This window comes from Cygnus atratus, chromosome 7, assembly GCF_013377495.2.
Source record: "Cygnus atratus isolate AKBS03 ecotype Queensland, Australia chromosome 7, CAtr_DNAZoo_HiC_assembly, whole genome shotgun sequence".
Classification (NCBI taxonomy): Eukaryota; Metazoa; Chordata; class Aves; order Anseriformes; family Anatidae; genus Cygnus; species Cygnus atratus.
Genome location: NC_066368.1, coordinates 29,838,524 through 29,866,350, shown reverse-complemented (window position 1 = coordinate 29,866,350; position 27,827 = coordinate 29,838,524).

Genomic DNA, 27,827 nt, shown 5'->3' with positions numbered 1-27,827 from the left:
CTTTACCCAAGAGATAAATATTTTTTAGTTAACTTCTTTGAGGAGACAATGGGTTTTATCACTGAGTTTTAAAACAAATAAAAAACAATGCATCAAGCCAAGCCATTGGACTTTGAAAGCTTTTGTATAGGACTGAAGAACTACCAAAGCCTTGCTCTATCTGTAATACTGTAAAATTCAAATCCTTGTGAAGTGGTAAACATGCTGTTGGCTTGCTGGGAGGTGTCACCATCCAGCTGGCAGCAAAGCAAATGTCTCAGTGTTGGACAACTGAAGCTACTCTGGATGGTGCAGGATTTTTAGGGGTCTGTGCTCTGCCAATGTGATGCACATCTGCTGTGAAGTGGTATCCATCTCATCTTCTTGGTGTGCTGCTCCGTAACTGCCATGGTCTACAGTACTTTGCCCACACGTTCTTGAATAGTTGCTGGATTCCATGTAATTGAGAGAGGTCTCTGCTGGACCTCTTATGGCAAAGCTCTTCAATTAGACTTTGCTGAAATACCTTGTATGGCTTTCGTCTTTATTTTTACATATGTGTAGAAATATATATACATACGCAGTCCATGATTGTACAGGAAGCCTGAAACTACTCTGGGCACATGTGTTGCCTAGGTGAGGACCCAACCAGTCCCATTAGGGGGAATCAGTCCCAAGCTGCAGGTTTGGTTCTCCTGGCTGAAGGTCTCAAATTATGCTGCGCCAAAAAGCCAAGCTGCATTGATCCATTTCTAAGGGGTAACAAGCCAACTGTACCTTTGCAAGTTGGTTTTTCTACTTTTTTTTTATTATTATTATTATTTATTTAAGAGCTGCTGTTCATTCACTTGCAGGTGACAACTGGCTCTCTGTTTACCAGTCACCTGCTGCTCTGCAGGTGGCCAGGAATGTTTCAAAAGGAACATTTCTACCGGATTGGAGTGAAGTGGGTAAGTGAAAACTAGCAGTGATGTGAGAGAATGGGCGCTGTGCTGATGCGAGATAGGGTGATGGAGAAAAAGCAGGCTTCCTTCCTGGAGGCTGTGAAAACAACTATGTTCCGTGAGGGTTTCCATGAAGCTGTAACTTTTGTCAGGAGCTTAGCGTGGTCAATTTGAAGCTTAAGGCACTCTAAGAGTAGGCAAAGACTCTACAGCACCATCTCTAATTCAGCTTGGTGTTTCTGGAGGGAACTGTCTTTTTTCAAGGAACTTTTCTGTAGTAAGAGGCGATTAATACCTGCTTATATTCCTAGATGCTGGTGTTCTTATAACACTGCACAAGCAATTTTTTTTTTAAAGTACCACGATAATGCAGAAGAATAGATATACTCAGTAATGAGCCAGGCCCCAGGCATATTTTAGAAACGTGAGGGTGAAAGACAGGGTGTTGGTTTATGATTTTTCCTGGAGAAAAAAATACCAACTCTCTACCTTTATCAATCATTTATTTCCTCTGGAAGAAAACAAAACAGACTCCTGACAATCTTGCATCTAACTCTGGAAGTCCCTATGCCTCTTCTCCAGCCAGGATTTACAGTCCTCTGTAGATTCCCAGCACCACCGTGCTGTTTCTTAAATGAATCTTAAAGGGCTCATTTCCTTAGTTATATTCCCATTTTATTTAATTACACTTCCTGAAGAGAAGCCATTCTATTTTATGTTTAAGGCTGCTATATGCATGTGAAGCAAGAGGTAGATAGAACTGGTTTAAAAAAAAAAAAGTGTGAAGCTCTTTGTAACTGAAACGAAACTGTGACTGTATCATCACCATGATATATGGAAAGTACAACTCTCTATTGGTGTTTTATTTGTTTTGAATTCTTTGATTTCAAGTAAAACACTAGGAAAATAACTTTTTTTTTTTAATTAAGGCCTTAATTCTAGTCTACAGTGACTGCAAAATTTCCTCTGGTTTTAAAACCTTTGTCTAAAAAGACTGAAATGACTTCTGTTTTGTTGAAATAAATCTGATTCCGTGAATCCGAAGGGAAAACTTGGTGTTTCCAAGAGTGTCTACTCTTTACAAGTCTCCAGGAGAGACTGCTTCAACCTTTTACTGCCAGTAGGCAGGCTGGTTAAATGGAAGATAACTGATCTTTGAGGAGCGTTATGCCTAGGTTCCCAGGGTACAGACTTCTGTCTGAACAAAAATTCAGTGTGTGAGGAGGGGTATGGGGAAGAAGAAGGTTTCCTTGGTGTTACTGGAATGCCCAGTTATGACTCTTGCAACTGCTCTGTCTTTCTATTTCTCTTAAGTCTGTAGTTTAGCCCTCCCTGTGCAAGTTAGAAGCATTATTGGTTCTCCGGTTTCTTAAGTGTATATTGGCTGGGATACAAAACCAAGCTTGGTGCAACAAACCCCGTTACATTTTCATTGTTGTAGCTAGGTCTAAAGATTGATGTGTAGACCATGGCTATGCATTGCTGCTGTGAGATGTAAAAGTAGCAGAAAATCAGAAATAAAAAAACAAAGTTGGTTGCATAGCTGTAACAGTCAATATTAAAGAGAAAAAGAGAAAATAAACAACAAAACCAGTCCGATACTTGCTCTGCGGTACCCATTCTTGCTTAATCTTAGTCCAAACAGATATTGATCAACAAAATTGCTTTCCAAGGTCATTGCTCTGGTCAGAGCCTTGCACCAGAGATAAAGCACGCCCGTGTTGCAGGCAGGAGCGGTGCCTGATGCAGCCCCTGAGAGCTGCTGCTCCTGCAACCAGAAGGCTGACATGGGTGTGGGGAATGTCGGGGGCTTCTGGGGGTTCTTTGGATCACCATGACAGCTGGCTGAGAGCTGATCTTGGGACTGCGTGGAGTAACCCAGGCTTTATTTGAGTTTAAAGGGATAATTTTGACGTCTGCAAGTAGAATTTCTGTCTGTTGTTTGTTTTAATGCAAGATTCTGAGAGCGCTCTTACTATATGTGAACTACTTGAATATTTTTCAATTCACAGTAAATATTTCTTAGTTCATGTTTTGCAAGTGAAGTGAGGAATCTTTAAAATGAATGGTGCCTGCATGAAGCTTGTCTGGGGACAAGCTGAGTGAGCTTGATCAGTTCTGGGAGACTTCACCAAGACCCTTTTTCTTACACACGTGCATGCACCCACACTAATGGCTGTTCAGAATTTACTTTGAATGCAAAGTACTGGGAAACTTATTCCAAGAGATGTTAGTAATGGCACCAGAAAAAAAAAAGAAAACAAAAAACTTGAATGTTCTATCCTTGGAAGCACGACTTCTGTTCTCCCTTTTGAAAATCTGGTTATGGTAGATATACTGGTCTTGAAGGTTTTCTTTCAAATCACTTGAAAAAAGGACAGGCCTCTAGAAGACCTATTTTCAGCCTCCTTGAGGTAGGAACAGAGAGGAGACTGTGCTTTTTGGAAGCCTGTCAGCAGCACCAACTAGGAAAGGCCAGTTCTTGTATTGGAGGAAAATACCTCAATTCCACTTAACTGAAGACATCTTTGTGTTAGATTGTCCATTATAACAGAGGTACCGCATGTGTTGAGAGAACTAGACTCATTTGTTTTTGTTTTTTTCTTCAAAGATTTTCAATAACCACTTTAAAATGGCTTCCATCCTGCTTTTTGTTGTGGAAAAGAAAATGTTTCACCATTCTTTGTTACAGAGTATAAAGCACAGATGATGCAGACTTCACAGCACTCATGCATTTTACCATTGTCCTTGCGCTGGTGTTTCCACCTATCTTGTGATCTTTTCTTAACTACAACATTAGCGTTGCAAAGGCATCACATAGAAGGTGGGTTGCAGATGTGACTCCACAAAGACGCTTTCAATCAGCATGATTCTGTCTTAGAAGCATGCACCTGAGTTTCCTTAATAATAAAATATACATTAAAAAAGAATACTAGGAATACTATGAATCAATTATTTTTTTACTTTATAGTAAATATTGCTTAGCTGAACTTCTCACTCTGGCTTGAGTAACTTGTGTTCACCTATAATGGAGATTAGTGTCTGAAATAGCAAATGCAGTTCTTAAGGCATCCCCAGCATCTCCCAAACACCTTATTTCCCCATTTGTATGTCTGCTCTAGAGGAGCTGGCAGGCTTGAGTGGATTTTACAAGTATATCTCCACTTAGGTGTGACAGAAAATCAGCCTAACATAGTCATTTCTCTGGTGCAAAGATTGATAATTGGTTGCAACTGGTTACCATTTTCTAATGATCTCTGTGCATAGACAAAGTCATCAGCTATGTTCCGTGTAATTGCATTCTTTAAATGTGGCTATTTGTGGTAGATTATAGCTTGCAACTACAAATGCGTTTGAGTAGACAACAGACAAAGTTCATTGGTTCTCCTTTAAGCCTTATCCCAGCAGCTTCCTTGGTTTTAGTGCAATTGCAGCTGGCTTACATCCAAGGGAGGAGGTGAAAGCAAGGCTTGAGATGTACTCTGATCCTACAAAAATACTCTGCCTCAGTCCGATTCTTCTGCTTCTCGGGTTATATATCAATATAACTGTAACAACTTAGCTTCCACTGGTGTGTAATATTTCTTAGGAAACTAGAATTAGCAAGAACCAGTATAGCACAATTAGCAAGGAAGTCAATGCAAAATAATCAAGCATCCTTTCGTTATGCACTATGTATTTAAAACATCAATGTATTATCACAGAGATTTGGGGAAGGTCTTTGCTGGTCCTCGCTATAGGTTGTACCATTCCAAAAGTCGGTACTGATTTCGTTTTCAGTGTGTCAGGTAGCTTACAAACCCAAGGAGTAAAAGTTGCAATTTTTAACCTTTAGTTCTTAAGTAGTAATATGGGCTACAGATAGTTTTCTTTTTTTTTTCTTTTCAATTTATTCTAAGGCCTGAGTGGTAATTCAGTCTTCATGCTAGCTTAATCTTCAGCTCAGCGACTGCCAATTACAACTGAAACACGGTGATGCTGCCTGAGCAATTACGTTCCCAAGGTCAAACAAAAATGAGAAGTGACCACTCCTGTATCAGGCCTGGGCACCTTGATGCACGCAGGACTCCTTCTCAAACGCTTATCTCACTTCACTGAAAAAGAGCCAAATCCTTCAGCCTTTCCCAGTGTCTTAATGACCATTCATCTCTTTTGCTCTGTCTCCCCAGCACCTGCTTCAACTGTATTTTCCTTTTGAATTCTTTTAACGTGCTCGTAACTCTCCTTGGTGTCAGAAAACACATTAATGGGTGTCTGCCTTGACAGAAAACTTGGGACTGTATTTATGGAGCTCACCATGAGTCTCTCCCTCGAAAGTAACAGGATATGTCTTTATTCTGTCTTTGCATGTATATGTGATGACATACACACACTATATTTAAAATGTGAACACTGTTATTTTTATTGTGGAAAAAAACTCCTTTCCTTACATGTGAAGGGAGCTCCTTTTAACAATAAGTGTTGGGTGGTGGGACTGTTCCCCACTGGGATACTGTGGGATGACTGCACAGCTCTCTGCTGGGTATCAGCTGCCTCCAGAAGCTTCTGAAAAGCTTGTGTTGTGTATATGGTATCAACCACCAGTTTTGAATGTGGCACCATGGCAGGAGCATTGTCTGACCACATGGGTGTTCCTTGTTACTTGGCCGGACTCCTGCAGTATGAAGCACGCTACAGGTCTGGTGATTTAGAGGAATTTGACGGTTTTCCAAAAAAAAAAAAAAAAAAAATCTGATGAAACAAAATCTATATCTTGTTTCTTGAAAGTTTCTTGGGAAGCATCTTGGAAAATCTGTAGCAAGCCTCATAGAGGGAATTCAGTGAAGTATTTCTCTGGAAATATCCATGGCAAGTGATACTGTAGCTGTCAACGTGCCACCTTGTCTTTTTAGTAAGTGGCTAAAAGAAATTAAACTAGGCTATAAAAAATCCAAAAGCGTTAGGGGGAGAGGAAAAAAAAGCCTCAACACCCAAAAATATACATACAGCAGAAATTAGTCTCAAAGCCCTCTCTTTCCATGCAAATTTTCCTGGATTTTTGTAGAGCTAAACCTTTGGTGAAATGCCTTTTACTTGTCCTTAGTGCAGGAAAGGGAGGTCGGAGGCCGTTTGAGTCAATATTAAGCATCATTATTTCTTTACATACTGCTAAACACTGACTGTAAATACCGCACCCTACTTCCAATTACTCATGTCTTGCATCAGCTTCAAAACAATGAACCTGGTCTTACGTGTAATTAAGAAGGGAAGGATAGAGCATCCTGGGAGCGTACCTCGGCGCCACTGTCTGCCTCTCGTAGCAGAAGCATGAAGCAGGCAGCAGCCCCTGACAGACAGGAGCGTATCAAGATAGATTACCAAGCGTTTACAAGTTAGATCAAGCAGAACAAGAACTTCATTTGAGAAATGTTACATTAATGCTTCGCTAGACAGACCTCGCTACTGTAGAATATTAATAAATGAGGCATTATTTGTTAAATGAAGGGGGGTGGGGGGTCAATACCTGTGCGTTATGGAAGAGTGCTTGCACTAGAGGAGGATTTTTTTCTTTCCTAGCATATCTTTCCTGGTCATTGGCAACTGGGCACACAGACTTCAGAATGGAGGGCTCTTTTGAATTGACTACAAGCATTTTCTACAGAGATACGCAAAGTCCCCTTAAATTTTGTATTAAATGTTTAACTGCTCATGTGTTAAGAGATAAGGGAGAAATAATGTGGGGAAATATGCAAACAAGTTTAAAAACAAAAACAAACAAAAATAACTCCAAATCTTTTTTGTGGTGTTCTGGTGTTCCCTCTGTCCTTGGGAGGGATGCTCCCATGGTTTGGGATGCAAAGCAGTCAATTACACAGCAGTGGCATGGGCACGGAGGTCTCCTACAGCAGCAACTTCTAGATAGCACAAACTATGCTCTAAAGGATCCTGCAGGTCTCTGATGTTGGAGGACAAACGGGCATAACTTACATGTTCAAGGCCTTCCTTGAAGGAAATTTGCATGCTGAAACCAGTTTGTTGACTGCAGTACTGAGCTTACCTGGCGGTGGCTGACCTTGTTGTGCTATCTGTAGGTCTCTGCCGTTACCAATATTTTCCTTTTGGTGAGGAGGCAGGGGAAGGAGCAGATATCAAAGCCTTTTACAGAGATAGATATATCTTCATTGGCATTTCACAGTGAGTGCATTTGTTCATCCAGGAAGCATGACTTGTACGTACCATGAATTTGTGATGCGCTGCTCTCAGCCGATGAGAGAGGTTGTCTGTAACATTGGCAGCAGTGGGGAAGACCACAGCTAATCCTGGTAATCCTGTGGTTTGTTTATGCTATACATATTTATCTGTTGTAAATGTATGTTTGATAGGCCGGGAGTTCAACAAAAGTGCATTTGCCTTTAACCTTGTAATGCAGCAATGGCTGCCAAATTAGCTCTCAGGAGCAGAGGTCTGTGCAGCCTTACGTACTGCTGGGAGTGCCACGTGTGCAGCCCTGCTGATGTTTAAATAAGCTTCCTCTGTGCAAAAGCTGTTCCTTACTGAATGCGGGAGGGGTAATTTGTGCTCGTTTGTTAGCAGTAAAGCTTCAGCGATGCTGTGCACCTTGGGCCCGGTGTTACATACAGCTTTGGCTGTGCCTTTATCCCAGGTTGGCAGCAAATGCTGCATTATCTGCTTTGGCTCAGGCCACCTTTATACCTATTAGAGAGATTTACAGCAACCCCGTGCTTCACAGAACGGTGCAGGGTTTTGTCAGGGACTGTGTAAGTTCCTGTCAGCCACAATGCGGGTCTGCTTGCTGCTAGTCCCATTACCGTCAGATGAATTACTAACTGCAGCACACGCCTGCAGCTGCAAATTGCCAGAGCTGGCTGCCTGCATCTGAGAGCCTTTGCAGGAGGCAGATAAATGGCAGAAGTTTAGAGCGGGGCTTGGCTTGGGAACAGAATTCCGCTGAACCAAAAGAAATACACAGGGTTTTCCACACTTGTTTGTTTGACATCACGGGGATAAGAACCAGGCAGTTGGATTCTTAGAGGCCTGAAGGAGGTCTCTAGAAATTGCACCGGGATTTACAGCATCCCTGGGATAGGGATGCTGCAGTATCAGTGGGTGCCTTTTTACCCAGTAGGTCACAGGTTTAAGCCCTGTTTCCACTCAGCTGCACCCCTGACTATTTTTCTTGGGGAGTAAGCAGTGGTCTTCAATTAGAAATACTGTCCTGAGAAACACTTTTTTTCCACTCCAACTTCTGTTTTCTCATAGGAAGCTTCTGCTTCAATACATCCTCATTTTGAAAAAGGAAAGAACAGCAACTATTTTTTTTCGGAAGGTTTCTGACCTGCTGTATTTTAGAGGATGTGCTACTGTGATAGCTTGGATGTCACAGAAGTAAGGTCCTGCTATTACTTCGCAACAGAGATCCTAAATCCTTTTGTGCTAGAGAGCCATATCAAAGCTCAATTCAAGCGAGAGTCTGAGGCTTTTGCTACTGAGGGACATGGTGTTTCCAAGGCACCTCGCTGTACATAGGGAAGCTGCAGGTACGCTGTGATGGCTGGAATTAAAGGCTTGCTCCAAAGCCTGGTGACTTCAGTGGGTCCCCAATTATCCTGTATGTCGTCCTTTTCTTCTGGTGGGGAGCTGGCAAGAGGGTCAGAAATAAACTTTGTTCAGCCTCAGGGAGCTGATCTGGTCTTTGTTCATGCACAGTTGAGGGCTTTTGCTCTTCCAGCATGCCTCTGCCTCTCCTGATGTACATAGGATGGCCAAAATCAAGTTGCCACCTTTATGTAAAGGCAAGATAGGAGGGGCTTTTGTGGACATGTGTGGAAATTGAGCCCCATGTGTGATCCTCTCAATAAGCTGCAGATCTTTTCATTATTTGCAATGCTGCGGGGGAGAATTTCAATGACACTCATAAAGAAACTCTTAAATGTGAAAAAACACATTGGCTAAAACAACCTTACCAGAGGTGATCATCCTGCCTGGATGGGTGGATAGCAGTGTAGCCAGCAGTTGTAGAGCAGTGTTGGTTTGTAAGGGATTAAGTGTGCTTCAGTAGGTTGATGCAGACAGGTGATGAGCATCCAAAGACTCCTGCGGGGCTGGTGCAGCTCAGCGCCTGCTGTGTTTGCTTCCAACACATGCTTGGTTTTTCTGCATGATCAGCACCTCTTGGCTGACTTGGCTCTATTTATTTGCAGAGGTGGTAATGCAACAGAAGCTTTAAGGCTCCCTGAATTCCCCATTTCCTCATGGGAGGTACACTGAAGCTACCATGTACGTGCACACTGAATGCCTTCTGGGGAAAAATGCTGAAATAAAAGCATCAGAAAGATATATATATATATATTATTTTATAGTGCTTTCACTTAACTCTTCTGTAGTGTTCAGTAACAATAAAAAGAGGGTGCTTTGGTGCTGGGGTAGGCATGTTTCTTTTCTACCAGAGGAAAAAATGAAATCCTCCTGCATCGGTAGCTGGCTCAGGTGAGGAAATAGTCAGCATCGCACTAATTTGCCACTGGAGCAGAAATGTCAGGAAGGATTGTGAAAATGCACTGATGGTAGCAATTATATTGATAACCTACTATTCCCAGAAGCAGGGAAATCAATCTTGTACTGACAGGACTCTGACAAATTTCTATGAAAATCAGAAAGGAATCAATATTCGTTGTGTGATAGAAATAGCTGTGAGGGCTTTCTTGTTTTTCACGGGTTTTCCCTTTCTTTTTTCTTCTTTCTCAAAACAATGTGGTTGAAAACACTGCAAATGAGAAATGAAAAGCATTAAAAGACACGTGTCATTAGTTATGTAGAGTGGCTGCCTGACTAACCTGGCTTTCTTTATAGTTAGTTGTATGTAGTATTTTAATGGCTTTGATATTTAGGAAGAGTGCTCTCTGTGAGCACCTTGTTCTGTGCTAAGGAGTGTAGGGGTTTACGTTATTGATGGTGAATTTTATGTTTAGACTTTTTTTTTCCTCTGACAGCTCTGGATCTGAGCATTAGAAACAATTTCTTTTACCTTCTGTCCTGCCATGAGTTAGCTAGAGTCCATCACTCTGTTAAAGACACACTCCTGAAGCTTCACCTCCTTGATGATCCTCTGCTTGCAGCTATGTGCCAGAAAGTGATTTTATTTGGTAGTACACGAGTTTTGGTGTCCCACAAACTCTTACCTTTCATCTTCTCAGAGAAGTTACAATAAGCATACACCAGCTCACAATCCTTTCAGACTCCGGTTTCCAGCCCTTCAGTGTGTCACAACCATACTCTTTGCACTGCATTTCATTTTGGTTTTCACACTAGTGGATTTTATTTTAGTTTTAACACATATGGAAAAGGGAGCATTTGGACCTCAAGAGCTTTCCACTTTGAAACATAAGCAAATTTATGATTGGGAAGCTGAAATGAAAACAAAGTGTTTTGAATGCACTGATATTTTTTTCTCCAGATTTTCAGTTTGTTCCTTTGAGACATTTCTTTTTTAACCTAGTTTGGAGTGGGGAGAGCTGTAGAAATGTTCTGGCACCTGCTAGCTGAAACGGGTTATGCGAAACTAGCAACAGAAATAAGGGAATAAAGTTGACTGTCCCATCTGCATCCTGTTGCTTTCTTGTTATTCACTACACTGAGAAGAAAGCACAATATTTTGCAAAAAAAAAAAAAAAAAAAAATTAAGCTAACATGAAGCCATCTGAATCCTACCAGGTTATAAAGGACTGCAAAAGATATGAAGGCAATGGTTAAAAGTTCATGAGCCAAAACCAAATTGCATACCTTTAATTGAGAATATGCCCTCTTCAGCAGTATGTGCTAGGAAAGCAGAAGCTTTGGAATATGTTAGATTGGGAGCATTAAGTCTGACTAGGAATTACGAAATGAAATGTTTAATAAAATCTCAGTAAGAAGTGAAAGAACTCTGCTCCTTGAAGCCATCTGTCGTAGGAAATGTAGTTGCACCCAACTGTCTGGGCAGAGCATTGGCTGTGCACTGCAAACTCACGTGATGGAGATGCAAAACGTGAATCCGAACTGCTGGAAAGCCAAACCTGCAAAGGTTTGGACCCCTTTATTCCTGCCAGGAAAAATAACCAGACAGGAATTCTCCATTATTCCAGCAAGGAATAATAAGCCAAAGTCACATGCCATGTGAAATGTCACACTTCTGCAAAGAGAAGCTAGTGCTAGAGGGTGAGAGGAAAGTTTGCTTTACCACCACGAGGAAATAATGTAAGTGTATGTAAGTGTAAAGATCTACAAAGGTGTGTGAGGAAAACCAAGGGTGTGATGCTGCCTGCTCCCTCCTTTGTGCTGTGCCCTCTGATGATGATATTGCAGAAGTTAGCAAGATGCCCAGAATGAGCTCTTGCAGGCATTTCCCAGAGCAGAGCAGGGATGTGGCTGTGCAGGGAGGCGTCCTCAGGGTGTTGTTGGGGCAGGGGGATGCAGGAATGTCTTCTCCAGGTGCAGGAATAGATCAAATAACCCTAGCATCCGCTGTCTGCTGCTGTTCTTCTGTTCCTCTCTGTTGCCCTCTCTAGTTATCTCATTATCTTCCTCCTTTATTAAAAATTTCAACCATTGTAAAGACAATCCCAAGATGGGGATGCAACAGTGTACTGCTGTGAATATGGTACAAAGAAACATGGATAGTAAAAACAACTTATGTTCTACAGTAAGTGGATTTGAGGGACACGTTCTTACTGTAATTAGAATGTTGCGACAGTCTTTGCTAATCTTAATTAGCAACACCAGATTAGCAACTCAAAGAAAACTGTAATGCCAGCAGCTAACAAGTTTCTTGAGGCAAAGGGAGCTAATCCTAAATTATTCACAACTGACTTGTACACAGTGGACATGGAGAAGGGCAAGTGACTCCTTAAAATAACTAATGTAAAAGCAGTTCTTCCACTGGAAATGTGTTGGTCAGAATTGCTCCTTGGGTTTTGTAGGCTGGCCTTGTTCCAAAAGGTTTTGAACAGAACTGGTCCTATTGATGGAAAGAATCCCATAATGAAAAAGAATTTTTGAAGTGAGATTTTTGTCTTGGTGTCAGATTAGCACAAGCGGCCTGGCTTGAACATTTTCCTGAGTCTAAAATATCCATTAGTCAAGTAGATCAGGTTCATTTGAAGCTTTTCATTTCTAGTTTCTTTAATTCTAAATTAGCATATCTTCCAAAACAGAAAGGACATTCTACTTCATCAAAAGGAACTGTGTTTAGCAATGACGTAATATCCCACTCTTTTAATTTGGGTATTTTTAAAAAGAGAACTTTTTGTAAATGACTCTTTCCATGAGTAGCTTATTTTAACATTTTATTTTTTTTTGTGGTGGAGAAATGTCTCTTTGCTATTTCTACGCAATTTTCATAACAAATGATGCTCCATAGGAATTGATACGTTGTGGTTTGGCTTCCCAGTAATTTGTAATGTTTTCAGCAAAGCAAAATGTGTGTTGAACCAGTCATGCCTGGAGCATCCAGTGGCATGTGAAAGTTTCTGTGGTGTATACTTGTAACTTCTGTTTGGTTTTTTTTGTTGTTGTTGTTGTAGGCTTGTCACCATGCTTTGGCACTGCTCATTTCTTGAGTGAATGCCAAAAGATAGCTCTGTGTAACTTTAAATTCAGAAGGTTTTGTGGTTTTTGTGTCTCTGTCTTCCAAGGCAGGCCATTTTTGCCACCTAACCTTACCCATAAAGGTGGCCTAGAAGAAAGCTGGAGAGGGACTCTACCAGGCAGTGCAGCCATGGAACCAGGAATAACGGCTTTGAACAAATGGAGGGGAGATTTAGATTAGATGTGATGTGAGGAAGAAATTCTTCACTCAGAGCACAAAGCACATGTGGGAATTAGGGCTGAAGATGCACCTTGCTTCTGTTCTTTTCCGTAAAGAATTGAATGAAATTACCTAAAATAAAGTGTTAAAAATAAACCCAGGGCACAGGATGGGAGGTGCAGGGCAGTCCCTGTGGCCGAGGGGCAGCCTTTCTCTCTGGCAAGCCAAGTGGCCCGGGGGAGCCAGCCCCAGAAAAGGGTCCCTCAGCTGCCCCAACCCTCCTCCTTGTCCACGTGAGGGCATCTTCCAGGCCACTCCCAACACAGCCGCCTTTGGCCACGCGTGGGCCACTCCATCGCAGAGGCTTGCTGAGGTCACAGTGGCCACCACTGCCCCGCCTTTGCTGCGGGCCCTATAAAACAGGCCCCCTGCAGCTGGCCCAGCATTTGCTGAGCATATAGGCCCTCTGACTGCCAGCTCATGCAGCAGGAAGACGACTAGAAGAGCAAGGCGAGCAGCAGGCCTCCTTGGTGTACGAGGACAGCGATGCAGTCCGGTGAAGCACCAAGAAGGAATGCACCTGAGCAGAAGGAGATGTGTCGTGGGCGGAGGGATAGTGCCGGCGGCACAAGAGACACCAGTGCCCAAGGGACCTCTGGTGCCCAGCCCACAGACACATACAGGCTGTACCACTGGCACCGCAACGATGCAGGGAACAGGCCAGCTCCTCAAACACCCAGCAACAGGGGGCCTGGGCCTTATCATAGGAATAATGGTGACGTGGGGCAAAGGCGGGAGCATCAGGCAGACAGCCGCAGGGAGCAGAGGTGTGCCAATAGTCCTGGAGACAGTGCGGGACCCAGTAATGGCCGTAAGCCAGAGGGCAGCGTCGGACCCGTGCATGAAAACCAAGGCGACAGTGGCATGGGACCGAGGCGTGGGACTGGACAACCCCCTGGTTCGGCACCCTGGCCTGAGAACATTCCGGACGGAAGGCATCCCGTTTGGGCAGTCCCGGGCAAGGACTGGCTTAGCCTTCTGCCCAACACTGTGGAGCCCCCTACTCATTTCTCAGGCTCCATCGTAAGCATTAGCTTGGAGCCGCCAAACACCACGGACATCCCGCGGGCTTACCTGCAAGGTGTCCCAGCAATAAACAGCTCTTGCCGATTCTCAGGGGTTGTGTGAGTGCTTTTTTTTTTTTTTTTTTTTTTTGGTGGGGGGGAGGGAATGGGCTAAAGTTGCACCGGGGAGGTTTAGGTTGGATATTAGGAAGAACTTCTTTACCGAAAGGGTTGTTAGGCATTGGAACGGGCTGCCCAGGGAAGTGGTTGAGTCACCATCCCTGGAGGTCTTTAAAAGACATTTAGATGTAGAGCTCAGTGATATGGTTTAGTGGAGGACTTGTTAGTGTTAGGTCAGAGGTTGGAGTAGGTGATCTTGGAGGTCTCTTCCAACCTAGGTGATTCTGTGATACACAAAGTAAAGCTTACCTGGCAGGGGGCATCGGTTGGATGCAGAGCTGGAAGCATAGCAGCAGCACAGTATATTTGCTAGAAAAGGCATCACCAGCTGGGCTCCAAACCAAAGGCTTACTGGCTGGACAAGCAATTTGCAACTCTTTTTATGGAAGTCTTTGTATCTGGAAGAAATATGATAAATATGCCTTCAGCATCCCTGTGAGATGCAGGTATTTCGGTACTCCAAACAACTTAAGGTAGTGAGGCGAGTTCTCCGGATTTCCATCGGATTTCTTGGAGTTCTTTCATATACATCTGTAGCCCAAATATTCTGGCTGATCTTTCTTTTTTCAATCAGGGCTATTTTAATTCTGGGAAAGTAGCCCTTCTATTTGGCAGCACCAAATCTGAACTTAGCCAGCCAACAGAATATATTATATATGAAGAACATCTTTTGTTTTATGTCCTTAAAAAAAAAAAAAAAAAAAAACTAGTGTTAAACTTTTTGAAACTACTACTTCATATAAAAATAACTTTTCTACTAAAAAAAAAAAAAATCCTTTTATTTGCTTTCCTTTTCTCTTTCCCAAATAGTGGCAGTAAAGTTCAATGATGCCCATACTCGTCGAGTTGTTAAATGAGTTTGTGTGTTAAATATATTTAATATGACTCATTTTCAAAGACAGAAGTTGCATTACACTCTTTAGGCTTGTTACACTCTCTTTAAGGTTAGCTTGGCTTTCCAGGCCAAAGCAGAGATAAACAATCAAAATAGTGTTGGGGGGGGGGGAGAACTTATCCTTGTGCACAGAAACTCTTTGAAATTCGTTACTGAAGACTTGTAAGTCTTCAAACACAGACTGTGCTCTGCCTTAAGGCCTGGGATAAGACATCGTTTGTCTGTCTTTTTCTTCTCCAACTATTTTGCTGTTTGGTTACAACCAGTTAACTTTCCATCAAAGAGAATTATTTTGTTTTGTGATGACAGCTTTGTGCCGTTGCTGAAGCTCCATTTTAGCACTTCAGAGACAGTATTTGAACTGGGTAAACTGAAACAGGGAAAATCCAGAACCTGCTGTCCAACCCAACCAGATGCAGGTTCAAATCAGAGTCGCAAACTTTACTCAGACTGAAACTTCTCCAGGCTACTTCTCAGACTGAAACTTCTCCATGTTAGACGTTAGCCTCCTCTTAAATAAAGAACTCTCCAAGTTTTGCTAGAGCATCTCTGTGTAAGTTTTGGAGCACGGGTATGAAAGCCCCTTGATGCACACTTGTCCATTTGGCACTGACAATTTCTGCATGTGTGCAAAGTGGGTAGAGAGCAGCACCCTCTGTTGGACTAAAGGTTCTTAAATATTTTTCTGTTTCAAGAAATGGTCACTTGACTTCAAAAATGGCTTTTGGAAAAGTCAACCATATGCCTCGTTGCTTGTAAGAATAATAAATACCTCTGAGCTTTGGCAAATCCTGAGCTAAATGACTTCAGGGTCAATTTTCTCTAATAGGATTTATCACTCGTTGCATGCTAATTTCTGAAGGAAAAGGATCAGAAGTGACATATTGAAGTGCAACTGTACAGTGGCTTTCATGGGAGGGAAAGGTTTCATTGTAAATCCAGCGAAGGGGCTCGGAGCCCTGTTTGACCTGTCTTCACCTGACCCTTCTTAAAAAGGGTTCCTGGAAATACAGCACATGGTGAATTAATGCAGGTCGGCACTAACCAGTTCACTCCCTTTGGGTGTGCAGGAGCCATGTGCCAACCACAAGCTATCACCAATTCTGTTGTGTTTTTACCCTGGGCTTTGTGGCAATTTGGACCAAGCTCACCACACGTGCCTCACCTGTACCTGAGAGCAGGGTCTGAGCTCGATGTCACCCTTCCTTGTCCCCTCTCCTGCCTTAGTATGTCACTGGCCCTAGCACTTGTCTTTGGCCAAGGTAAATATGTATGTGTTTCAGCTGTCTGCTTCTGTTATTCTGGCTTTTCCTGACCTGATTAACCTGGTTAAGCCTTTCACTTTTACTTGTACTTGCAACTTCCCTTTGAAGGGGAAGAACAAAAGCAAAATGCTTGCTGTTTTGGCTGATGAGCTGGTCGCAAGGAAAGCGGTGACAAACGGCTGCGTTTACTGGAAAGCTTTTATGCTTTGGATTTGACAGTGCTGTCAGAGGTTTTGTCAAGAACAACTTACAGTTTCAAAGGTGCTTGTGGCACTGATGGTTGGCAATTGTCAAATAAAATGGGATGGCTAACAGGAATGCAGGGTTTCAAAGCGGTCTTTTCTCCATCACAGAGACAAGAGTCCAGTTTGAGGTGCTCCAGCTCTGACCTTGTAAGATAATTAGTGATAAAGGATTCAGCATCTGCCTTCCATGTTCAAGCTTTTGTTTCTCTGTCCAAAGGGATTGCTTTTAGTGAATAGAAACCTAAAACAGACAGAAGCCTCAGGACTTGAAGGAAGGTTTCTGAACGTCTATGCAGGGACCAGAAACATTGCCTTGATTTTTTTTTTTTAATTTAATTTTCCTGAAGCTCTCCTGAGGTAACAGCTCACACAGAGGTCATGGACAGTGGGCCACTGCTTTTGATGCCTGAGTGTCAACAGACCTAATCCAAAATCCCCTAGTGCAACAGGGGTATAGGAGTGTGCCCAGATTCACTGGGGCATAAACGCCCCAGGGAAATTGTTTTGATTGATGAGAGGCCGACGGAGTCCTCTCCGGCCTCTTGCTGGCTTGCTTTGCTGTGTAAGATCCCAAGCTAATGAGGAGACAACTCTTTGGAGGCATCAGCTCCAAGGCTTCCCAGTCAGTTGTCTGAGTCCCTTTGCTCCATCAGTGGGCTGAGAAGGAGACAAAAATCTAAAAGCTCTCAAGGAAGACAAAATGGACCAATGGCTGTTCCCAATGCTTCCAAACTGAAATAGAGCGAAATGCTGCAACTCCCAGGCTGTCTGCACAGCTCCCAGATATATTTAGAAAATTAATTTCAGGCTCTTCTGGTTTCTGCTTTTTCACCTTTCTTATTTAAGAGGCCCCAGAGTTGAATTAACTTCCAGGATCCTTGCTGTGAATTCAGCCCCGGCCACTGCTGCAATCACCAGGTGAGCCCCATGTGAACCCTCTGGGCTTGCGTGGGTCTTCTCATAACAATAGCCATTGTCTCACCTGATACGGATTGGCTTTTTTGGCTGGAGTCTCATCAGACAGCTATGAATAGTGAATGAGCCTGGAAGATGATTTGTCCTTTCTTCCCTATTGCAGGATGAGACCAGATAGGAACTGAATGTCTTCAATAGGGCAGCAGGGCCTGTTCTCTAGATAAATAAATTATTTCAGCTTTGAGAGTTGTCAAATCAGAGCTTATGACCAGCACAGAATTCAAATAGGCCTTTTCCATGGCTATGGGTATAAAACGAACAGGTGAGATAGTGCCAAGCAGAAGGAAGCTTGCAAGGTCCTATGCTGTGCCATGTGCCAGCAAATCGTTTCTTCCTCTTCCCCTTCCTCCCACCTCTGAACTGTGGTTGACAGGGTTATATCTCGTAATGGTGTCGCGAAGGAGGAATCAGCTGAGTGTGGAATGATATGGGAGAGTTTTGAAATAAGTAGTTTAATAAATGGTAGCATCAGATATAATATCTGGGAACTTGTTTGCTTTAGTAAAGGATAGTATTTTATTTCCCTGTTGTTTCTGAGTTTATCCATGGTAGGGACAATTGCATAAGAAACAAGAGCCACGTTCTATGTCTGCTTTGAAGCAACGTGTTGTCAGTAAGTGAAGAACATTTTCTTGAGGGCTTTTTAGAGGAAAGACACTGATGTGACAGCTTGTGATGAGATCAAAAAATGTGAATTTATGACACTGACATTTAACTGTGGTGCCCTGAGTTGTCTACTCACCTCCACTGGCTACAGAGGAAATGAATGGATTTGTGGTTATTCCTGACTATTAAAGATATAAAAAAAAAAAAAAAAAATGTAGCAGAAGACATCTCTGCCATCCCTAGTTGTGGATGTGCAGAAGCAAAGAACTTCAGAGGCTGGGGAGAGGCAGCAGATGGCATTGTTCAGGTGAACCTCATGTTCAGGTCAACAGGGAGAGCTTTTTATTTCTTATTTTATTTTATTTTTTTAATGCTGCTGTGGACCCTGTGGGAGTTTCAACTTGTAAATCCTTGTGCAGCCTTAAAATCTTGGAAATGGCTGAGGAGATGAGGGAAAGGTTTCAGCGGCACTTTGAACTGTAAGTGAAAGCTGCTGGTGAAATATAGATGAAGTTGGATGTAAATGTCTGTATGTCTGTGGGATGGTGGTGCAGGGGTATCGGGGCTTGAGGAACAATGGAATTAAAAATGATAGCAGCTAACAAGTCTGTATAAAATATCCCAAATCTATATAAATGTATAGAAACAGTAATAAGTTCCTTCAACTATTCTAAAAAAAATGTAGAGAAAAGAGAAATTCAAGGGTCAAAGCTAAAGCCAGAATACAAGAATTCCTCGTCTAAAAGGCTCAGCCCTTTATAAGTCAAGATGAGCACTGCATGCTCAAAAGAAACATTCATAAAGGGATGCTCAGTAAGCCTAGATGTACCCTACAAAATAAACACTAAAGGACTGGCTGCAGTAATAACTGAAGCAATGGGGTTCTAGGGAAGCCAAAGCTCAACTTAAACCCCTAAAATAAGGGGAAAAAATAAATTTATGGGAAAGTACAAGGCCAGCTTAGGAAGATGGTGTTTGTGAAGCTTGACAAAGGGTGTCAGCGCTGGGCACAGTACCGGGGCCAGGCTCCTGGTGGGCTGGGATGTGGCGTGGACCCCCACGGAGCTGGTAGCAGTGCTGGGGCTGGAGCAAAGCAGTGCCCATTTGCACAGACAGGGTCTTCCTACAGGTGTGGTTCGAGAACTGCGATGTGTGGTTAAAAAATGCTGTGAAAGACAAACAGCAACACTTTGGGAGAATGGCAGTTAGCTTCATCCCAGGGTAGGTAAAGGTTTGCTGGTGAGAAGTGACCGATTGAGCTAGGAGCTCCCTGTGTCAGGTGGGAGCTCGTACTTGGGCATCAGCCCAGGTGAGGCTTGTCAGAGTTCCTGACCACTCAGGACCTAGGCAAGTAAATACATCCTTACCTCGTGGGCTGGAAACACCTCCCTTCCTGACCCTGCTCCAGAGTTAACGGGGTGGATGGCTCCAGGCTTTGTGCTGGAGGAGCTCCGATGTTCCCCTGTGCACAGTCGGAAGGTGAGGAAGTAGGAAGGTGAGGCGCTGCGTTGGCAGGTAGTACTGACAATGAAGCATCTCAGCCTCTTAGGCTACATCTTGTTGAGAATGTTACACATATCTTGGCTAACAGATGAACGTTGCTCAGACATCGTAAAGCTGGGGGGAACCTGCAGCAGAAGGGAAAAAAATAAAATCATTGTTATTGCACAGATGTCAAGGTATAGAGAGTGCGTCCTGTGAAGAGGTGTAAGGGAAGATTTTTCATTCGGACAGGCTGGCATTTTCTGATTGTATTTAATTTTTACAAGGTTTTGAAACTCATCATGGGCTGTATTTCCTTCTTGACAAGGAGCCCCAGGCTATGTTCTTCCCTGTGATATGCACATTGGTCACTAAGGCTGCGGCAGCACTTGATCTCTGCTTTGCGGGGAGGGCTGGTGAGTTGGGAGCTGCTCCTGGGCACCCCAGGGGCTGCCTGCGGAGAGGGGCAGAACGGTCAGGGGTGGGAGGAGGCAGAGGAAGGCCCAGTGATGTGGGAAGTTAGTGAAGGAATAAACCTAAGTCTGTAAGTAGTGTATATGCCAGAAAACACAAGGCAGGTGGGGGGAACAGCTAATCAAATTTCCCTTTCTCAGTATACCTTGCTTTGAGGGTAGGCATTTCAGAATTTTTTTTTTTTTTTTTTTTTTTTACAAGGCGTGCGGGAAGATGTTTATAATCAAATCCATTTCAAACCTTCAGCCAACTCAGGGCCATGGTAGATACATACTTTACTAAAAGCAGTCATTCTTTTCAGATACCCCAAAAGTTTATTTGGAACATACTGCAATATTATATGTAGCTATGACAAATGCTCAGCGGTGCTAGAAACGTATGGTAAGTTGGAAATGAGAAATGAAAAAAAGAAACATGCCAAGCAGTAGCATCAAGCAGAACAATATATAGAAAAATCAATATTTCCCACTCATGCAGCTCCCTTATAGGGCAGAAATTTCCTAGTTACTGTGAAAAGCACAGAAATAATAATTGTTGCAGTGAGGAAAGCATTTAAAAGAAGTCATGGGGAAATCCACAATGATAGGGAAAAAGCTCACCAACTCAGTTCCCAATGAAGTCAGAGTGTTTTTTTTTTGTTTTGTTTTGTTTTTTTAATGATAACTTGACCAAAGAACAAAACATTTTAGCAAGTCTAATGAAGAGCGGCTGAGGGAGCTGGGATTGTTCAGTCTGGAGAAGAGGAGATTCAGGGGCGACCTTATCGCACTCTACAGGTACCTTAAAGGAGGCTGTAGAGAGGTGGGGGTTGGTCTGTTCTCCCACGTGCCTGGTGACAGGACGAGGGGGAATGGGCGAAAGTTGCGCCAGGGGAGGTTTAGGTTGGGTATTAGGAAGAACTTCTTTACCGAAAGGGTTGTTAGGCATTGGAATGGGCTGCCCAAGGAAGTGGTTGACTCACCATCCCTGGAGGTCTTTAAGAGACGTTTAGATGTAGAGCTTAGTGATATGGTTTAGTGGAGGACTTGTTAGTGTTAGGTCAGAGGTTGGAGTAGGTGATCTTGGAGGTCTCTTCCAACCTAGGCAATTCTGTGATTCTGTAGTGATAGAGAATATTTGCCACCACAGGACTCGTGTGTTGTGTTTCCAGTGAATTTCAAGGGTGGATAATGGATTGTACAACAGCCTAAAACAGAACATTACTAAATTTTACTAAATTCTATACCTTTCCTCCAGGATTTCAGTCATAAATTAGAATATTAAATATAGTTAAAACTTCTAAGAGAGCGCTGGGCACAAGTATTCACTTTAGCCGAATTATACTGTAGTCTTGTTAGAAATCGCTGACAGCTTCAGTGTTATGGGTAGTTACAGATATAAGTAGACAAGTTGCCATCAGAAGATGGCAAATACGGTGATTTTTACAAGCCAGTCTGTCAGGAAATGTGCTTCTAAGACATTAATATGCTTTTCCATGAGGTCTGGTTTAGATCCCTTATGTTACGGAAAGTTGAAAGGAATATGGGCATTTAGCATTTCAATCACCTTTGCAAATCTCTGAGCTTCTTGGAAAGTGGCAAAAGGGTAAGCAAGCAGAGTAAGTCACCTCATTTATTGCTTGTTGGTCATGCAGAGAAAATATTTGATGATAGATGTATGAATGCAACCTGAGGTCAGAGGAAGAATTGCCCAAGAGGAGTGCAGCAAGAGCAAATATTAAACTTCTGTGGTTTCTTTCTCCTTTGCATTTCTGTGTGAGAGAGACAGGCGAGTTCAAAAAGTTTGAAATGTGTGTGGTCACACCTTTCTTTACTTCAACTCCTGAAGCTCCTGAAGAGGCTTGCTGAGTAAAGCATGAGAAAAAGTATGTCCAGGTGCAAAGTCTTAAAGTTTGCTGTGTTAGAGAACAAAGATGACAGGATATTGGAATGATGCTAAAGGTCTAAGTTACAGAAAGCATTTAGTCCTTGCCACGCTGCCTTTGGCCTTTCCTGATTCCCAAGTACATGGAAAAAGGAACCATGTGCAGAGACTCTAATGAGCAGTATGCCGTTTTTACAGCAGAAACTGCTTCCTCTTAGATTTCCTCTTAGCGAGTTTCCCAATGGCCTGCCTCAGCTACCCTTTGCACATGAAAGGTGTTTCTAAGCGTCTGCTTTCTCCGCATTGTGCAAACTCTTCAGGCTGTTCTTGGAGTTAAATTAATAATTAGGTGCTGTTGTAAGGGAAGTTAATTTTTCCTCTGCTCCAGGAAGGGCTGTTTGACAGAGTAGCAGTCTTGCACCGAGATTCTTGGCGGACGTAGGGATGGCTAAAGAAATCAGCTGATGTCCCCAGCAGTTACTGCAGTTACATGGATAGTCTGTATGAGCAAGTGGTTCTTCTAAGAGTCCATTTAACAACAACAAAGTTGTTAGCCTTATTTACATAAAATATTGCTGCTTTTATTTCAAACAGGAATGTGGGGAAAGGACTGTGTCTGAGCACGAGAAGGGAGAGAAGAAAGCCCCTTGCACTTGGGGTCAGTTCTTTGCCTACCTTGCAGACTTCTCTTGTAATGGACTTTGAGAGACCCTGGCTACAAGCAGAGATATACTGCATGTGTCTGTGCTCTGTTATAAAACACCTGGTGGCAGAAGTAAAGATGCCATTAATTCTCCTTTAAATAGGAAGATGTCTTTTTGCAGCTTTTGAATTACATTCAAAAAACACAGAATCTGCTTTGTTCATTCAAGTACGGAAAGGCAACATTATTCTTTTGCCTCCTCCCCAAGGTTGTTAATGCACTGTGGTAGGCTTCAGTCCTGGTGTTGGGCTAATTTCTGCCAAAACGAAGGCAATCTGATCTGCCATGAAGCCAAATTAGGTTGTGCTTTTCACTGTGCTTTTCTGCATCCATTCTGGATGTAAACCATAGCAACACCATTTTTTGGGAAATCTGTAGCAGCACCACATTTCTGGAAAGCTGCTATGAGAACAAACCAACCACATTCATGTAATTGCAGAATATGCACAGGTTACTGGTGTGTCTCCCAAAGTAATAAATCATTTTTATAATTATTATACATAAAGTAAATAGTTAAGGAGGGCAATTGCAGAAAGAAACTGTAGGGCAGGACTTGTCTCTTGGGAGGTGTCTGTGAGGTTCTTTGCAGGCTTGGAGGACTTTGGCTAGCTGCCTTTTCCCCTCCTCTGCAGTTTAGTTAAATGCTAACACCGCCCCGGAGGGTGTTTGGGGCATTTCCAAAAAGAGTGGGCTCCTTACACACATGAAGGTGGCTGTGCTAAGAGCTGGCCCTGATCTGGGAGGGGAAGTGCTGTTGGAGGGAGTTCCTGGAGCAGGTCCCCGTGCCCGGGTCTGCACTTTCTGCTCTTGGTGCTGCAGTGTCGTGGTTGTGTTGCTATGGCATCAATCTAGAAATAAAAGATAAATTGTGCAAAGAACTTGCCAAAAAAAAGAGTCCAAAAACTTGCTAAGAAACAGCTTCCTGAAGAATCTAACTCTAAATGAGAAAACTGATAGAGTGAGAAAGGACATGGAGGGACAAAGCCTCGCAAAAGGTCTTGCAGCAGGGTCAGTAGCAGAGCCAGCAGTTAAAGCTGGGCAGAAAAGTTAATCTTCTTCCCAATTAATGTTCTCCTTGAAGGCAAAAAGCAAAATTACAAGAGCTTTCAAGGAGCTTGCTGGAAGCTAACCAGCCTGACTCCTTGGCTCTTCGTTGTCTCTGAGCTGTAGGAGAGGTATCCCAACCTTGATTACGAACAAAGCACCCCAGTCTGTTGCTTAAAATTAAAGAAAAGTACATATGGCAGGGACACTCATAGCTTTGCTATTTATCAAGCCAATATCTCCACAGATGTCAGGAGTACTCAATGAATACTTGATGTATTGACTGCTGCATTTAGTAAATCATACGCGTTAGCTGGCTAACTGCATATTTTATTTGAGATGAATAAATATTTTGTCATCTTGCTAGGAACTGACTGACTGTTAGACCGATAAGAGTCCATTTTCAGGGGTTTCTGTTAAAGATCTTCAATGCAACCAGAGTTAGCATCACCCAGAAATATAAAACGATGATATCCAGTGGTACCAGAGCCAAGAACTTCCCTATCTGGTGTTTGCTGATTTACTCAGAAGTGTTAGAAGAATTAAAGAACCCCAGAGTAGCGGAGAAAGGAAATACACTAAAATCTAGGAAATATGCCTCCATTTTAGGTGCAAAGATTTTGCCCACCTGAGCTACATCAGCCCAGGACTATCCTCCTGGGACTCTTCCCACAGTTGTGGGTGTGCAAGGGCCTTGCTAATCAGGCTTTACTCCTGAGGCCGTGAGCTGGGGGATAGACCAACTGCTGTGCATGCTGCTCTTGTGCTCTGCTGCTGGAGCTTCTGTCTCTGCTATCCCAGCTGAATTTCCTACAGATGAAATAACTGGATCTGCCTGCAGGCTTGCATGTGAGTTCTTGCCTTGGCCCTCTCTTTCAGCAGCCTTGCTGCGGCCCCCCAGATGCTTCATTACAGCACCTGCCCCACCTGTAGCTGACCCATTAGCCAGTGCTTTTAGCCAGTATTGCTGCCCGTTCCTACCCAGGAGCACCTCTTGCAGCCTTCCTTTTGCTGTACTTCAGCTATTTTAAGAATCAGCTCAATTACCCACTACAAACATAAAGTACACTTGAGTGGTGTTTGTCACTTAGCCTCAGTTTCCCAAAGTTAGCGCATTGGATGCGTTCCTTTCCGTGCAGGGGTCCTCCCCCTTTGGAGTTTTTTTAGGAGGAGGAGGATCATGCTCTCTATGTTCACCAAAATTTTTAAGTGTGGATTCCCAGGTTGTCCTAGGTTAACCTCTTTCTATGTTAAACAATGATTTAACTTTATATTTTGCTTAGACATATGGAAACATAACCCTGTAAAAAGTACAGTACTTCAATCCAAAGCGTCTTTCAGCCTTTTGTCATGTTTTGTCTTTTTGTCTTCTCAGAAGGCCGTTAAGAACCAATGGTTCTGCTTTAAATTTAAGCTTTAAAAAATGTCTAGTTTTGTTGATACAATGTTTGATAACATATTTCTGCTAAGGAAGTCAGTGAAAATATTCTTCAGGATAATGTTTCAGGCACATCTTTCAAGCATTATGTCACACCTTATGCTTGGCCTTAAAATGATTCTGAATTGAAATCATATTCAGGGCAGCAAAAAGTGTATATATTTTCTTTCTTGCCTTTTGAATGTGTTTTGCTGCAAACTCTGTTCACTGCTCAGGTTGCTCCTTAAAACTGTATGTCTGCTTTTTAAGAAGTTTGTAACAGTTTTTGTGAGCGAACAGAAGAGTTTGCCTATCTTTGGTTCCTGGGAAAGCCAACAATAACTTGCCTCTTCCCTGAGGAAGAAGTCCTTGGGAATTTTTATTTTCCGTCTGGTGCTCAAACCCGTTTCTCAAAGCACCTTATGGACAGCTGTGCTCAGGGTGCTGCCTGAGCACATATTGGTTAAGATTTGTAGCAGGGGTTGGGTGGTTTGAGTCTAGTGCGGAGCTCACAAGCAATGCCTACAGCTGAGCCCTAAGTACAGGGCTGGTGGTTTGGGGCCAGGAGAGAAAGATCAATGGATGCAGCTTTAGATACAGCAGTCCTATATCTGGTTTCTGCAAGCTATCAGAGGTAACTTGTCTCACTGGGACTAACTCAATGGCTCTTCGAGACTTGAGGCAAACTCTTGATTTAACTGTGATCTCTTTCCACCACTTGTGTGCAAATCTGCTCCGTCATGAAACAACTGCCTTGTAGTAGCATGGCTGGAGTGTTGCTAGGTCTACATTTCTAGCTTGAGATTTGTATTTGGTTTGGAGGCATAAACAAACTGCCACGGGCTGAGGGCAGTAGCTTGCAGAGGCTAGGTGCTTGTCTCAAGGAAAGGCAGGCACAACTGCTGCCTATCGAGCCTGCCTCAGCCAGCTTCTGTTGCCCTGAGGGCTGCAAAACCCTTCCTGCGGTATGAAAATGCTGCTGGAGATGGGGAATGTACTGTGTGTGTTTCAGTCCTTGCACTTGCCTCTTTTTCAGTGTTCTGTAAGGATGATTTGCACTTCCTGAAGTTGTGCGTGCTGTGACAAGGATTGTCTGTGGAAGTACCGACTTTCCTAAAACACTTCCACTGCTTAAAGTGACCACAGACTATGCCTGAGAGCCCCTAGACCCTAAGTTGGGTCAGGTTAACTTGCCTGAGCTTTTATCAGCACGTTTCCTTTGTGCGAAGGAGGTGGTTCTCCTTCCTTGTCCCATCTCCTGCTTTTGTTACCGAAGCTCTGGTAGCTCAGTCGCTTGTAGTGAAAATAAATGCAGGGGCTGGACAGGACTTCTTGGAGGTCAGGGAAGTGCTAAAGCTACGAAGAAGTGTTTTGAAATAAGAGGTTTGTGGAGAATAATGGCATAAAGACAGTCAGTGCTTATGGTCACATATATGTGCAGAAGTTATTTTGAGTCGCTGTGATATAGATAACAATGGCATACCTAAAATGTTAACCTCCTTTCTGTGTCCTCCAACTCATTTTCCATCTTCAGGGCTACACTTCAGATAAAGGAGAGCAAGGCTGTAAGGGGGAGAAAAACAGACAAGAATGTTTTACGACTGAGAAAAGCAATGGAAATGTCTTAGGTGCAGAATGCAACGCAGTTTAGCTTTGAACCTTGAGCCCAGTGTAAATTAGATGATGATGAGCTTCGTGCTTCTTTGTCTTGATAATTGCCCAGGTGAGAGGTAGGTCTATTAAATGAGGCTGAGCATCTCCAGACTGCACTGCAGGTACCCCTGCTCCCTTTGCTACCCTTCTGTATCCAAACAGGAACTTCAATAGCAGCAGGAAATGGATTGGACTGCGGTACAAAATCCACACACAAAAGAAGAAAATTACTTGTCCTTTCACTTTCTTACCTCCGTGCTTTGCCATTTAAATAACACAGGTTCAGCCTCGGGAACTTGAATGTGTTGTATGGCCAAGCCAATTACTGCACCTTTTGAGGAACTAAAGGTGCGATGTTCAAGTCAGTGCTCCAAGCTTCCTCGTGGACTTCATTGCTCAGCTTACAGTAAGATGCTGAGTTACTGGGTGAGCTGCGTTGTATTGTCACTATTAAAACTAGACAGAGCAAGCCCTGTTGAGTCTGGCTTCAGTCTTTTTAAACCACCTTTGCAAATTTCCTAGCCCCAGGGGCAGATGGAGGCCAGCATGACCCTCTGCATGCATTTGAGCAGCCACAAATCTCACCTGAATCCTGCCTGGTACAGTCACAGGTGACTTTGTACATCCTGTTCCAACTTCTGCTAAAACCCTTTAATTCAGACGTGTTTCATGTTGAAGTTTCCTTCCTGCTGTTTCAGGAGGAGTTTAGATGCAATTGTCCAAATGGTAGAACATGGAAGTTTGGTGTGACAGGCGCTTGAACACCCTCTTCCCAGGTGTTGTCCAGCTCAATCTGTACTCTGGTTAATCCTCTGTTGTGTAATTCATTGTTATTTTACTTCAGCTGGAAATATTGGGGGAGCGGGGGAAATCCTCAACATATAGAAATAAAATTAAATCCCCCAACACTCACAGTCAAGTGTGGACATCTCAAGTGACAGGTGATAGAGATCAGGAGGCAAAGCACGGGATAAGATAAGGCAAGGTCCATCATTAGAGATCCCATTTTCATAAGTGTCCAGGGGAATAACTATTATGAAAATAATGGAAATTATTCCATGTGCTCATGGTTTGGAAGCTGTGTTGCCCTGGAACGTTAATCCTGAATTGCCTTCTATTGCTGAAGTAAAGGGCATGCACTGGATTTAAGTGATGGTCAGCCAAGGTGCTTCAAAGCGTATAAGTCATTGACCAGTCGAGTTTAATCCATGCAAACATACAGCAGATTACAGCCTGATAGGATCTAGTATGCTCTA